The 13824-nt window shown below is 34.9% G+C and overlaps 1 non-coding gene across 1 annotated transcript; it reads left to right on the top strand.

Moving 5' to 3' along the window:
- Nucleotides 1–5855: 5855 nt before the first annotated feature.
- Nucleotides 5856–5961, top strand: LOC128290021 (small nucleolar RNA R71). Its single transcript, XR_008279661.1, has one exon. It is a non-coding gene; the product is annotated as a small nucleolar RNA R71 (small nucleolar RNA).
- Nucleotides 5962–13824: the final 7863 nt, after the last annotated feature.

Raw genomic sequence — 13824 nt, 5'->3', positions numbered from 1 at the left:
CGGAAGAAGTGGACAGCGGTGGGACACGGAAGTGTACGACGGTGCTTGGTAGTCGGTGGGGAAGGAGAAAGGGGAAGAAGAAAGAAGGAAAGGAACAAAGAGGGAGAAGGAGGAAAGAAGAGAAAGGGAAAAGAAAAAGGAAAGAAAAATAGAGAAGGAGGAAGGGGCTGGTTGAAGAAAGTGGAGAATTAGTGAGGAATAGGGAAATGAGGTGAATGGGTGAATAGTGGGTTTTAATAGGAATAGGGGGAATTACAGTTGGAGGGAAAATAAAAGGGGGCCACGATCATGCAAGCCCTGTTTTGGACCACACGACCGTGTCCCACGCCCGTGTGGTGTGCTCCTAGCCCATGTTTTTCATGAAAGTTTAAGTCAGTATTGCACACGGCCTTTTAGACACGTCCATATCCCAAGGTCGTGTGGAGCACAGGCCCGCGTCGTATGACTGTGTGCTCTTTTGTTTGCTTCTCCCTTGCCTGTGTTAGGTCTAACATGCCCGTGTCTTGATTTATGCTTATGGTCTGATGATTTAAGTCGGTGTCGCACACGGCCTGTGGACACGCCCGTGTGTCCAGGTCGTGTGTCCCACACTGCCAAATCGTACGGCCATGTGCTGATTCATTTGGTTCTCCCACGTCTGTGTTAGGTCCAACACGCCCGTGTCTTGTAATCAGGATTGCCCACGGTTTTTGGGCACAGCTGTGGCATCAGCCCATGTTGCATTCTGCCTTGTTGGAAGTTTCAGTGTTTGTGCAAGTTCCCACACGACCTCAGGCACACCCATGTCCATGACAGTGTCACTTACACGGCCACCTCGTACGGTCATGGTGTTCTAGCCCATGCTGTGCCTCTGCTAATTTTTGGGGAATTAAAGTGCAATTTCAACACGGTCTAAGACACGCCCGTGTCCTTTACCACACGGCTGTATCACACGGCCATGGCTATTTACCGCAGCCTGTGTGTCATCCTGTCTCGGGGAAGATGTTTGTCCTGTTTTAACACGACCATGGACACGCCCATGTCTCGAATCCGTGGTGAGCACACGGCCTAGGACACCCCCGTGTGTCCAGCCGTGTTCGTCCAAAATACTTGTAGTTAAATTATGACAAATGAAAAAAATTAAAGTTATTTAGTGGGGTTAGTGCTCGGGTTGCCTCCGAGGAGTGCTTATTTAGAGTCTAAGCTCGAATTTTACCTTGTGGGCTTATTTAGGCAGGTTCACGGAGCCGTAGCTCCTCTCCCTTATCTTGAAAATCCTCATTGTTATAAAGTTTAAGACGATGCTCGTTTACTTTGAAAGTGACGTGGGTTGGATGACTTACCTCTATTGTACCATATGGAAAACGGTTTGGACTACGAATGGACCTGACCATCTTGATTTTAGCTTCCCAGGAAACAATTTGACCCTTAAATTGTATAGCAGGACAAGATCTCCAACTTCAAATTGCTTGTGTTGCCTTAAACGAGCATCATGGCGGCGCTTCGTGGCTTCTTGGTATAATCGTGAGTTCTCATATGCATTAGTTTGCCATTCATCTAACTCATTTAGCTGCATCAATCTCTTCTCACCTGCGAGTTTTGGATCAAAGTTTAGGAATTTTATAGGCCAAAATTCTTTATGTTCTAGTTCAAATGGTAAATGACAACTTTTCCCATAAACAAGTTTGTAAGGAGATGTTCCTATAGGGGTCTTATAAGCAGTTCTATAGGCCCATAAAGCATCATCTACTTTCACTGCCCAATCTTTCCTATTTGACTCTACAGTTTTTTCCAGGATATGTTTAAGCTCTCGATTTGCGACTTCGACTTGTCCACTAGTTTGAGAATGATAGGAGGTAGCTGTTTTGTGGTAAACTCTATATTTCTTAAGGGTTTTATCAAATTGAGCATTACAGAAATGAGTGCCCCTATCACTGATAATTGCTCTAGGTGTTCCAAATCGAGAGAAGAGTTTTTTAAGGAACCTCACCACCATTCTAGCATCATTAGTAGGTAAAGCTTGGGCTTCCACCCATTTGGACATATAATCAACAGCTACTAAGATGTATTTATTCCCGAATGAGCTAGGGAATGGACCCATGAAATCAATACCCCATACATCAAATATTTCGCATAAAAGTACGTACGTTTGAGGCATTTCGTCATGTTTAGAGATATTACCTGTTCGTTGGCATTTATCACAAGAAGTAACATACCTCTTGGCGTCTTTGAATAGTGTGGGCCAATAAAAACTGGATTCGAACATTTTATGTGCGGTCCTAGTCCCAATGTAATGTACTCCAGCCGGTCCTGAGTGGTAATGTTCCAAGATCTTAATTGCTTTTGACTTCGTGACGCATCTTCTAATTACTTGATCTGCACATATGCGAAAAAGAAAAGGATCTTCCCAAAATTAATTTTTCACATCAGTGAAGAAATGTTTCTTTTGCTGATGTGTCAACCCTTTTGGTGCAACGTTAGTAGCTAAATAATTCGCAATGTCTGCAAACCAAGGTTCCTCAGAGTTAGATATAGCAAAGAGTTGTTCTTCAGGGAATGAGCCATTTATCTCATGTTCATCAATCTCCTGGAGATGTGGGTTTTCTAATCTAGATAGATGATCTACTGCAAGATTTTTTGCTCCCTTCTTATCTTGAATTTCTAAATCGAATTCCTGCAACAATAGAATTCATTTTATTAGTCGAGGTTTTGCATCTATTTTAGTAAGGAGGTATCGAAATACTGAATGGTTAGTGTAAACAAAAACTTTAGATAATATTAAATATGGTCTAAATTTATCGAATACAAAAACCACAACCAGCAATTCTTTCTCAGTCGTCGTATAATTTTCTTGTGCGACTGTCAATGTCTTGCTAGCATAATAGATCGGTTGAAAATGCTTGTCTTTTCGCTGTCCAAGAACTACACCTATTGCAAAATCACTCGCATCACACATTAGTTCAAAGGGTAAATTCCAATCAGGTGCTATTACAATTGGAGCATTAATTCATTTATCCTTAAGAGTATTAAATACTTCTAAACATTCCTGTCTGAAATTGAAAGACACATCTTTTTCTAGTAAATTCGTTAAAAGCTTAACTATTTTAGAAAAATCTTTAATAAATCTTCTATAAAATCTAGCATGACCTAAAAAGCTTCTAATAGCCTTAACTGAATTAGGGGGAGGTAATTTCTCTATAGTTTCAACTTTTGCTTTGTCAACCTCGATCCCCTTGCTAGAAATTTGGTGACCTAACACAATCTATTCACGAACCATGAAGTGACATTTTTCCCAATTCAGGACAATGTTCATTTCCTCACATCTCATTAGGACCCGTTTTAAATTTTTAAGGCAAAGATGGAAAAAGTTACCGAATACCGAGAAGTCATCCATAAATACCTCCATAATGTATTCTACGGGTTCATCCAAAATGGCCAACATGCATCGCTGAAAAGTAGCAAGGGCATTACATAATCCAAAAGGCATTCGTCGATAAGCAAACGTACTGTATGGACATGTAAATGTCATTTTCTCTTGGTCTTCAGGAGCTACTGGGATCTGAAAGTAACCCAAGAGTCCATCTAGGAAGAAATAATAAATATGCCAAAATAATCTTTCCAACATCTGATCAATGAATGGTAAGGGGAAGTGATCCTTTCTTGTGGCATCGTTCAATTTCCTATAGTCAATGCAAACTCTCAACCCCGTGACTGTTCGTATTGGGATCAATTCGTTCTTCTCATTAGCCACAACAATCATGCCTCCTTTCTTAGGGACAACCTGCACAGGACTCACCCAAGAACTGTTAGAAATAGTATAAATAATTCCAGCATGTAGAAGTTTAATTACCGCAGCTTTTATGACTTCTTTCATGTTAGGATTCAGTCATTTTTGAGCTTGCACGCAAGGTTTATATTCATATTCCGTTAAGATTTTATGTGTGCAAAAAGAAGGACTGATCCCTCTTATGTCAGAAATCTTCCAAGCTATAGCTATTTTATGCTCTTTCAATACTTGAAGTATTTCGTCCTTTTAGATTGGCTGTAAATCTGAAGCAATGATTACTGGTAATGTGGAATTATTTTTGAGAAACGCATATTTTAGGTGATTTGGTAGTTGCTTCAATTCCAATTTAGGAGGTTCTTCAACAGAGGGTTTTAATTTTAATTCATTATTTACCTTAATACCCTCATAACTCTTCTGTCTTAGTGAAAGCTCATTAGAATTTAGTTAAGCTTTTGTCTTCATTTACCTTCTCTCCTTGGGCAAGACACAGTTCCAACGTGTCCTTATGTATGATTTCCTATAAATAATCTTGAGTAGCATGATCAATAGAATCAATAAAATAACAGGAGTCATCTTGTTCTCTAGAAAATCTCATGGCATCATAAATTTTAAAAATAATCTCTTCGTCACCTACCCTAAGCACAAGTTTACTATCACCCACGTCAATAATAGCCCTAGTAGTGGCTAAAAATGGACGACCTAAAATTAAAGGCATCATCTATGTCAAGCACAACAAAATCAACAGGGAATATGAATTTATCTACTTTTACGAGTACATCCTCGATAATACCCCTAGGATATTTAACAGATCTGTCAGCTAGTTGAATACTCATCCTAGTAGGTTTTGGTTACCCAAGGCCAAGTTGCTTGAACATTTTGTAAGGCATCAAATTAATGCTAGTGCCTAAATTAGCTAGTGCCTTTTCAACATTTAAACTGCCAATTAAGCAGGGAATAGTAAAACTTCCTAGATCTTTCAGTTTGGTTGGCAGTTTATTTTGGAGTATGGCCAAACACTCATTGTTGAGTTCTACTGTAGACAACTCTTCAAACTTCCTTTTATTTGTTAAAAGCTCCTTTAAAAATATTGCATATGTAGGCATCTGCGAGATAGCTTCAACAAAAGATAAGTTAATATGCAACTGTTTAAAAAGTTCAAAAAATTTATCGAATTGTGCATCCATGCGGTCTTTCTTCAACTTTACTGAATACGGGATTGGTGGTTTATATTCCCTCGGCACCAGTTTTTCATTGTTTTCAAATTTTACCTCCTCATCTTCTTTTCTGTCAGCTTCTTATGGCAGCTTCTTTTCAGATTCAGCTAACACTTTCTCAGTCCTTATTGTAACTGCTTTCACATGCTCTTTTGGATTGGGTTCGGTGTTACTAGGTAGACTCCCTAGTGGTCTCTCTAAAAATCATCTTAGCCAGCTGTCCTATTTGATTCTCGAGCCCTTGAATTGATGCTTGCTGATTTTTAAGTGCAGTTTCAGTATTCTAAAAATGGGTTTCCGCTACTAAAATAAACTTTGTCATCATCTCCTCAAAGTTAAGCTTTTTCTCTTTTTGGTAAGGTTGTTGTTGTTGGAAGCCTGGAGGGGGTGGTGGTCTTTGATTCCCTTGGCCTCCCCATGAAAAATTTGGGTGGTTCTTCCAACCTGCATTGTAAGTGTTACTGTAAGGATTATTTTGAGGTCGAGGATTATTACCTATATAATTCATTTGCTTATTCTCCATGTTGGGGCCGTAGGGTAGGTATTCTGAATTGCTCATTCCACCTCCACTTGCATCGCACTGCATTACTGGATGTACCTACGTAGAACCAAATAAATCATCAATCTTTTTATTCAAGAAATCTACCTGATTTGAAAGCATAGCGACTGAATCGACGTTAAAAACGCCGGCTGCTTTTGTCGGCTTTGTCCCCATGACTTGCCACTAATAATTGTTTAGTGACATCTCTTCTATGAACTCATAAGCTTCTTCAGGTGTCTTATTATTTATGGTTCCACCGGCCGCTGTATCGATCATCTGTCTAGTTGAAGGGTTCAAACCATTGTGGAAAGTTTGAACTTGTAGCCATAAAGGTAACCCATGGTGAGGGCACCTTCTCAACAAATCCTTGTATCTCTCCCATGCATCATATAAATTTCCAAATCCATCTGCACAAAAGAAGAGATATCATTCCTCAATTTAGCCGTTTTAGCCGATGAAAAATACTTGAGTAGAAATTTTTCGGCCATTTGTTCCCAAGTAGTGATTGACCCTCGTGGTAATGAGTTCAACCATTATTTAGCCTTATTCATTAATGAAAAAGGAAACAACCGAATACGAATGGCATCGTCAGAAATGCCATTGATCTTAAAGGTGTCACAGAATTCCAAAAAATTCGCTAAATGAGTGTTTGGATCCTCGTCCTGCAAACCATCAAATTGAACAAACTATTATATCATTTGAATAGTGTTAGGTTTCAGTTCAAAATTATTTGTAGCAACAGCAGGTATAACTATACTTGATTCAGTTCTTGCTAAATTGGGCTTAGCATAGTCATACATAGTACGAGGAGCAGGATTTTGATTTACTGGATTTGCGACAACCACAGGAGGCAGCGGATTATTTTCATTTTCAGCCATCTCCTTGGTATTAGTGGTGATGTCCTCATGGTCTTCCTCTATATATCGTAAAATTTGCCTTATTTCTCTATGATTTCTACGAGCTATGCTTTCAATTTCACTGTAAAAAAGGTAGAGGTCCTAACGGGTTTCTTCTAGTCATAATCTAAAAACACCTGCTCGAAGTAAATAAAAGAAAGACTAGAAAATAAATATTAAACTAAAAACGAAAAGTAAATTGTAATAAAAGTAAAAATTGCTAAAGTAATAAAAATCAAGGGTTCCTAATATCTTAGTCCCCGGCAACGGCTCTAAAAACTTGATGATCACTAAACTAACTAAAAATTCGACTAATGCAAGCGTACCTATCAAATAGCAGTACAGTTATGGTGAGACTGGAAATATCGTATCCACAAGGACAAAAAGTACTAGTAATTACTATCTTTTTATTATCTACCCTAAGAATTAAGAGATGTTTTAAACTGAGACTAATTATCTAATTGACTAAGAATATGACAGAGATAAAGTTGTAAAATACTTGTTGGAAAACCGATGGAGAAGATAATACCCAAGGAAAAATCCACCTAGACTTCACTTATTACCTCAGAATTAGACGATTTATTCACTTGACTTAATCCGTAGAAATCCCTGATTTATGTTAATATCTCTTTTGAGACTAAAAACAACTGACTCTAGGTTGATTAATTGAAATCTCTTTCTAATTAAAACCCCTATTGATGCATTAATTCAATCTATGGATTCCCTTATTAGATTTGACTCTAATTCGGTAGATTTATGTCGTCCTATGTTTAGGATTGCATGCAACTCCGCTTAATTATGGAAGATCTACTCTTAACTAGGGAATTTTGCTCTACTGAATAATCATATCAGACCTGAATTAATATCCTGAAACATTAAAGCAAGAATTACGAACACATAATTAAGAATAAGAATAAGTATTCATAAAATTCAAATAGTAATAAGATCTGTCTTAGGTTTCATCTCTCTCAAGTATTTTGGGAGTTTAGTTCATAACGATGGGGGAAAACATCTCAATATTTGGGAAAACAAAAAAAAAAACATAAAGAAACCCAAAGAACTTCTAAGGAAATTGAATAGAGATCTTCAATCTTGAAGTAGATCCTGCTTCCGAGCTGATTTCGATGGCTGTCTTCGAGTCCTCTCTACCTTCTACTCCATGTCCCCCTTTTATCCTCTTTTAGGGTGTTTATATAGACTTTGGAGTTCTTCAAAACCCTAAAAATTAGCCTTTTCTGAGTAGAATTAGACTTGGGCTCGACAGGGACACGGCCATGTGCCATGCCCGTGTGAAGGTGCTCAAGGCGTGTGTAATTCTGAGTTGGTTTTTAGTTGACACGACCATGCCACACGAATGTGTGGCCTTCCCGTGTGTCTCACACAGGCGTGTAGTTTACCCGTGTGAAAATGCCTAGGCCGTGTCGAATACTGAGATAAGACCATTTTGTTTGTTTTTGGCTAGCTTCTTGCTCTTTTCACCTTCTTATGCTCAGCTAACTATAAAACATAATTTTAAGGGATTAGTAGCATCAAATTCACTAAATCTTATGATAATTCATCCAAAAATATGTTAAGCATGGGGTAAAAATATATATATATTATGATTTATCAACCTCAATTCACATGACACATAAACTAATTTGTATTCAAATTTATAAGTTCATGTAATAGCCCATTTTTCAGTTGTGTCAGGAATAGTGGTTTTAAAACCATAAATCCGATGAGTTAGTTCGCATAATTAGTATTTAATTATACGAGTCAATAATAATTATATATTGAATTTTGTTTTGATGAATTGAACTAATTGAATTAAAAGTTAGTATAAGTGTTTCGGTTAAAAAGTCAAATGGTTACTCAAAATAAGGTATTAGGACCTCGTTTCCGTAATCTAAGATCGTAAATATTTTTCTTAAATATTTACAGAGTTGTATTATAGGTGAATTGAATTTTGGTTTGGTAATTTTGATGATTGATTACTTAATTAAGGTAAAAGGATTAAATTGTAAATGAGATAAAAGTTAATCACTATAGATATAAAATCATAAAAGGAATAAAATGGTAATTAAATCATGGTCAAAAAGTCCAAGCGGTGGTGTCATGATTGAATCCAATAACTTTTGGGCTATTTTCTCATTTAGTCCTAATTGGTTTAGGGCTAAATTGAAAGTTAAGTTTGTTTAGTTGAAATTTAATATAATTGAAGGACCAATTATGCAATTAAACCTTCCTTGGATGATAATTATACCATATTTATATATTATGGACAAATATGTTAAGCTTTAATTATTTTTATAAGTTATATAGTAAAGGTTAAAAGTGTGAATTAGTAAATAAGTAAAAATTATAATGAAACAATTAGAAAAAAAAAGTTATCTTCTTCATTTTCTTTATTGAAATCGAAACTCCATAGCCATGGAGGAGCAAGCTTTCGGCCAACTATGGTTCTTCAATTTAGGAGGTAAACCTCGCCTGTTTTTAGTAATTTTTATGTTTTTGAGCTCGTATTAGCTTAATCTAGCTAACTTGGGGATTAATTTGTAAAATTATCAAATGTTATGGATTGTTCCATTGATGAATTTTGAATCTTCTTGAAATTTTATTGTAGAATATTAAGCTTGGTTGCTAGATAGAACTATTTTGTAAAGTATTTTTTGGTAATTTTAATGTTTAAAGACTAAAATGTGAAATTAGTAAAAGTACAAGGACGTAATGTGAAACAACAACAAATATGGGATATAATTTAAGAAAAATGATTAAATTGCATGTTTTGGGCTTAGGGACTAAATTGTATAAAAGTAAAATGTGGGGGCAATTTTGTAAAAATTTCAAAAAAGACTTAATTACATAAAATGAATTAATATTTTTGTTAAAATTAGTGAATTGAATGGAATTATTATTTTAGATCCTAAACGAGTCGAAAACCGAGGAAGAGAGAAAATTATCAAATAGCACATGTACTTTATCGTTGCTACAATTTAGTTTGGTAAGTTCGTACAATTTTAATTTAGTAAATTTTTAAAATTATTATATGCCTTAATTGTATCATGTTTGAATTATAATGATGTATGTAATTGAAAATGAAAATAAAGAACTGACACAATGTCGATTATTGATTGGGTTATTCTGGACCATTACTGCAAATCAGTCCTGTAAGTTCGTTCAGTTTATAATTAAATATTTATATGAATTTTATGATGATATGATATGAAATAGTTTATAGTAATTGTTTAATTGTTGAGATAAAGTTGCTGGAAAAATGTTTTTGAATTTTAGTACTTGGGCCAGATGAACGCACTGAATAATGGTGTGTTACGGTGGGGGGTTGGAGTGGAGATTGATATAGTGTGATATATATATTCTTGAGTATACCGAGGCTCAGCATTTGTTGCGAACCATCATGTTATACTATCCTAATTTGGCGTGTTATCTGGCGGATTTAAGTATTTGGCATGTTATTAGGTGGATTAGCTCTTATGAGCATTTGGCATGTTATCAGGTCGGTTGGATTACTTGTGTACTCATATTTTTAAGTCGTTCATCAGGTCATAAATTTTTGTATTATAACTTATTTACTAATTTTCAATGGCATGACTTGTATTTGACATCTTGAATTGACTCCGTTGTGGATATATATGTTTTCCCAGAAAGTACCATTTAAGCTTTGAATTCAATTATACAATTCACTAGTTTGACATTGTGGATGGTAGTAAACACTTGTTGAATTATATTTGATTCAATTGTTAAGTTTATTTGGTAAGACTTATTGTTTTCTTCATCGAACTTACTAAGCTTTAATAAGCTTACTCGTGTAAATTTTTGTTTCTTGTAGATACTCTTGAAGGTTGGATGATCAGATCAGCACTCAAGTCACACTATCCACTTGATTTTATTAGCTTTTGAATGTTTGTTTTGGATTATATGGCATGTAATAGGCTTGTTTTTTTTTTTTGGTATGTATATATGTAAAGAGTGAGCCCAACTGCAAGTTGGTAAATTGAGCATCACTGCACGACCTTGATATTTACTTGGAAAATGTTTAGATAATAACTTGTTATGGATTATGAATGTTGGAAGATGTTTTTGGTTATAAACTTGTAGCATTTGTATGACTAAAAGGTCTATCCGAATTGTTGTGATTTGAGGTGCTTATGATAGGCACATTGGTTAGAAGTTAAGTATTGTGAATTGGTAAGTTTTGGTTGATGATTTATATTGTTGAATAAGTCTGTATACTTGTGGTACCAATGAGGGTACATTGGTTAGGCAATTAAGATGATTGAAATAACATGATTTGAGCTTGTTTAATTTCATTTTGAATAGGTTTAATGGCTGGTAAATAGGTTACTTAGTGTCCAAGAAATCTTGAAATGGTAAACTTGATGTTTAAGGTTCATTTAGGTGCACACGGACTGGGACACGCCTATGTCACCTGGCCGTGTGGCCCAACTCAGTAAGTTACACAAGCAAGGACACAATCGTCTTCCCTATTTCGAAAGTTACATGGCCTGGGGCATTCTACACAGCCGCGTGTCCCCTATTTTTGGAATTTTTCACATTTTCCTAATTTTTTTTATTTGTTACAAATTAGTCCCGAATTGCTTATAGGCTATTTTTTTCCTAGAAGGTTCGATTTAGGGATCAAATGCTTATATTTGATATATTTTGAATGAGATTAAATTAATAAATGTTATGACAATAAATTTTTTTGATTGATCGGTAATGCTCTGTAACTCTAATCCGGCAATGGAGACGAGCTAGGGGTGTTATAGTTCATAAATAAAACTCATACCAAACTTATCATTTCTTCTTATTCATTCATATTCATTCCTACCACTTCAAACACTTAAATAAGGTTTATATCAAAAGACCAAAACAACTTTATATAAACATATTCACACCAAGATTAAAGGAACATACCCAAGTAAACTTATACCAAGCTTAATACATAACATTTGTAATAAGTATCCAAGCATATACAAATACACCTATTACTATAACCGTAACCAAAATGTTTAAAAACTACCAAAATGGTCAGTGAATAGTGTGATAGGCTCCTACAAGATTCCAACCGATTGAGCTTTTCGATGATCTTTAAAACAGAGGAAAACAACTATTTAAGCATTTAATGCTTAGTAAGTTCGTATAAGAGAAACTTAAACTTATCGTTCCTTAATAATTAATGATTCAATCATGCTAATTAAATCATATAGTACTTGACTTTCTTAAATGCCACAATTCACATCATTAGTAAGTAACTTAACAATTCATCATCTATGAAACATAGGATACAACATGAAATGAGTTACATTTATTCACATTACTTCACATACATGATTAATGCCCTTATTCATTCATTTTCATAGCTCATTTTACCATTTCATAAAATCATTGATATCCGTAAGTACATATCTAAACCTTTCCATTACTTTACTTACCTATTGCATCATATAGAATAACATCAGATACTCGGGAACGCCTTTTCATATAACCATAACCTTTTCAAAAATGCTTACACGAGCTATGAAATGGGCCTGCTCACACGAGTTATGGGTCGAGATGTTAGCTACACAATGTTGCTCACACGAGCTGTGGAGAATCCACAACAAATGCAGGACCTTAGCCATCAGTAGGACATCTAGGACCAACACCCGAATATATAATCGCCATTGACATGTGATTTGTATCCTAAGCATTCTCTAGGTTCAAGCGGGACTTTTATTGTCAAGTATTCAATTATCGAATTATTATCGAATCAATTGTAAATAATATAATATTAACAAATAATCAAACAAAATAAAATTTAATAAATATAAAACTCATACAAACGTATCTCAACCACAACGGTTGTATTAACAAAATTCGATAACTAATCCGATACTTTTAGTTTTCCTTGATTCATATTCGGTTGATTCTTTTCTTGATCTAAATAATAATTTAACTCAATTAAATATTTCAATTGACTACAATTATCCAATTCAAACCTATAATCCATATTAACGTGAAATTAAAAATTATCCCTAATATTTTAACCTTTTATCATTTAGCCCTAAATCTAAATCTTATAATTTAACCAATAAAATAAAATATCATAGTACCCAAATATTATTAAGGTTCCAAACAGCCCCTAATTGTCTCTAATTCACAACATTAACCATGAATTTTACTATTTTCATCATTAAGTCTTTAAACTTTAAATTCATAAAAATTACTTAACAAAAATTTTTATCTAACAGCTTAAACTTAATAATCTATCAAAAATTAAAAAATTATGAAATCATTCATGACAAAACCCTAAAATTTTTATAACTTTACAATTCAACCATTGAGCTAAGTAGATTAAGTTAAAACAAGTTCAAAAACATAAAAATCATTAAAAACGGGGTTCAAAAACCTCACCATGCACCAAAGGAAACTTGGCTGAATTTTCTCAAGCTCAAAAATGGTGATTTTCAGCAAACACAAGAAAATGGAAAAAGATGATAGCACTATTGGAAACACAAAAATTTACACACTTTTTCATGACCTTTTTAACCTAAATGCATGTAGTTTCTATAAAATTCCTGTCGAAAAATAATTAATTTTTATAAAATAATTAAAGTGTACTTAAAATATGAACATGTTGAATTATAATTAATTTTGATGAATTTTGGTTATTTTCGAAAACTTTGCACAAAGGGCAAAAAATGGCTCGGCAAACATTGCTAGAAGCACAAAACCGAGAAGTAATTTGAAGTATCAAGGTGAATTAATTTTTAGCCTAAGACGGTCCAAAATTATGTGTATTAATTCATAATATAATTAATTTTAATTTATATCCAATTTAATTTGGGTTAATAAATTATTATTAATAAATTATGAAAAGTGGTCTAGTTGAGTAGAACCGAGTGAATCGAACCAACCAAGTAATGGACAGCCCAAAACCGCCCATGTGCTGACCCAAATCAACTTATTGGCAGAATATTTAGCTTGCAAAGAGGCCCTTAAAGACTTGTTCAAATTGCATTCAAACCCCTCCACAAATGGTGGCTTTCTAGATTTGCCCCAAGCTTAATTTAGCAAGTTTGAAATCATCAAACTTGCCACATGTGTGGCCGACCAATGGAGGGATCTTTGGCTGCTATTTTTAGCAGCCCTTTTTAGCTATAAAAACCCCTTTAATCTGATCATTTGAAGCACACCTCAAGCATTCACATCTTTCTCTCTTCTTTTCCATTCAAAATTCTCTTGCTCTTTTGCCGATTTCTCCTCTTGGAAAGGGGCATTCATCATCCATTTGGAGCAGCAATTAAGTGTTCATAGTAGCCTTGGTTGATGAGGACAATGGAGAAGGAAGAACAGAGCAAACGACTCAAGCCACGAAAAAACACTGGATTTGATTCTTGCTTCCTATCTCTTTAATTTTTGTTG

The sequence above is a fragment of the Gossypium arboreum genome, chromosome 2, assembly GCF_025698485.1.
Source record: "Gossypium arboreum isolate Shixiya-1 chromosome 2, ASM2569848v2, whole genome shotgun sequence".
In the NCBI taxonomy this organism is placed as follows: Eukaryota; Viridiplantae; Streptophyta; class Magnoliopsida; order Malvales; family Malvaceae; genus Gossypium; species Gossypium arboreum.
The sequence above is the reverse complement of the archived record's forward strand: the minus strand, read 5'-3'. Positions and strand labels throughout refer to the sequence as shown.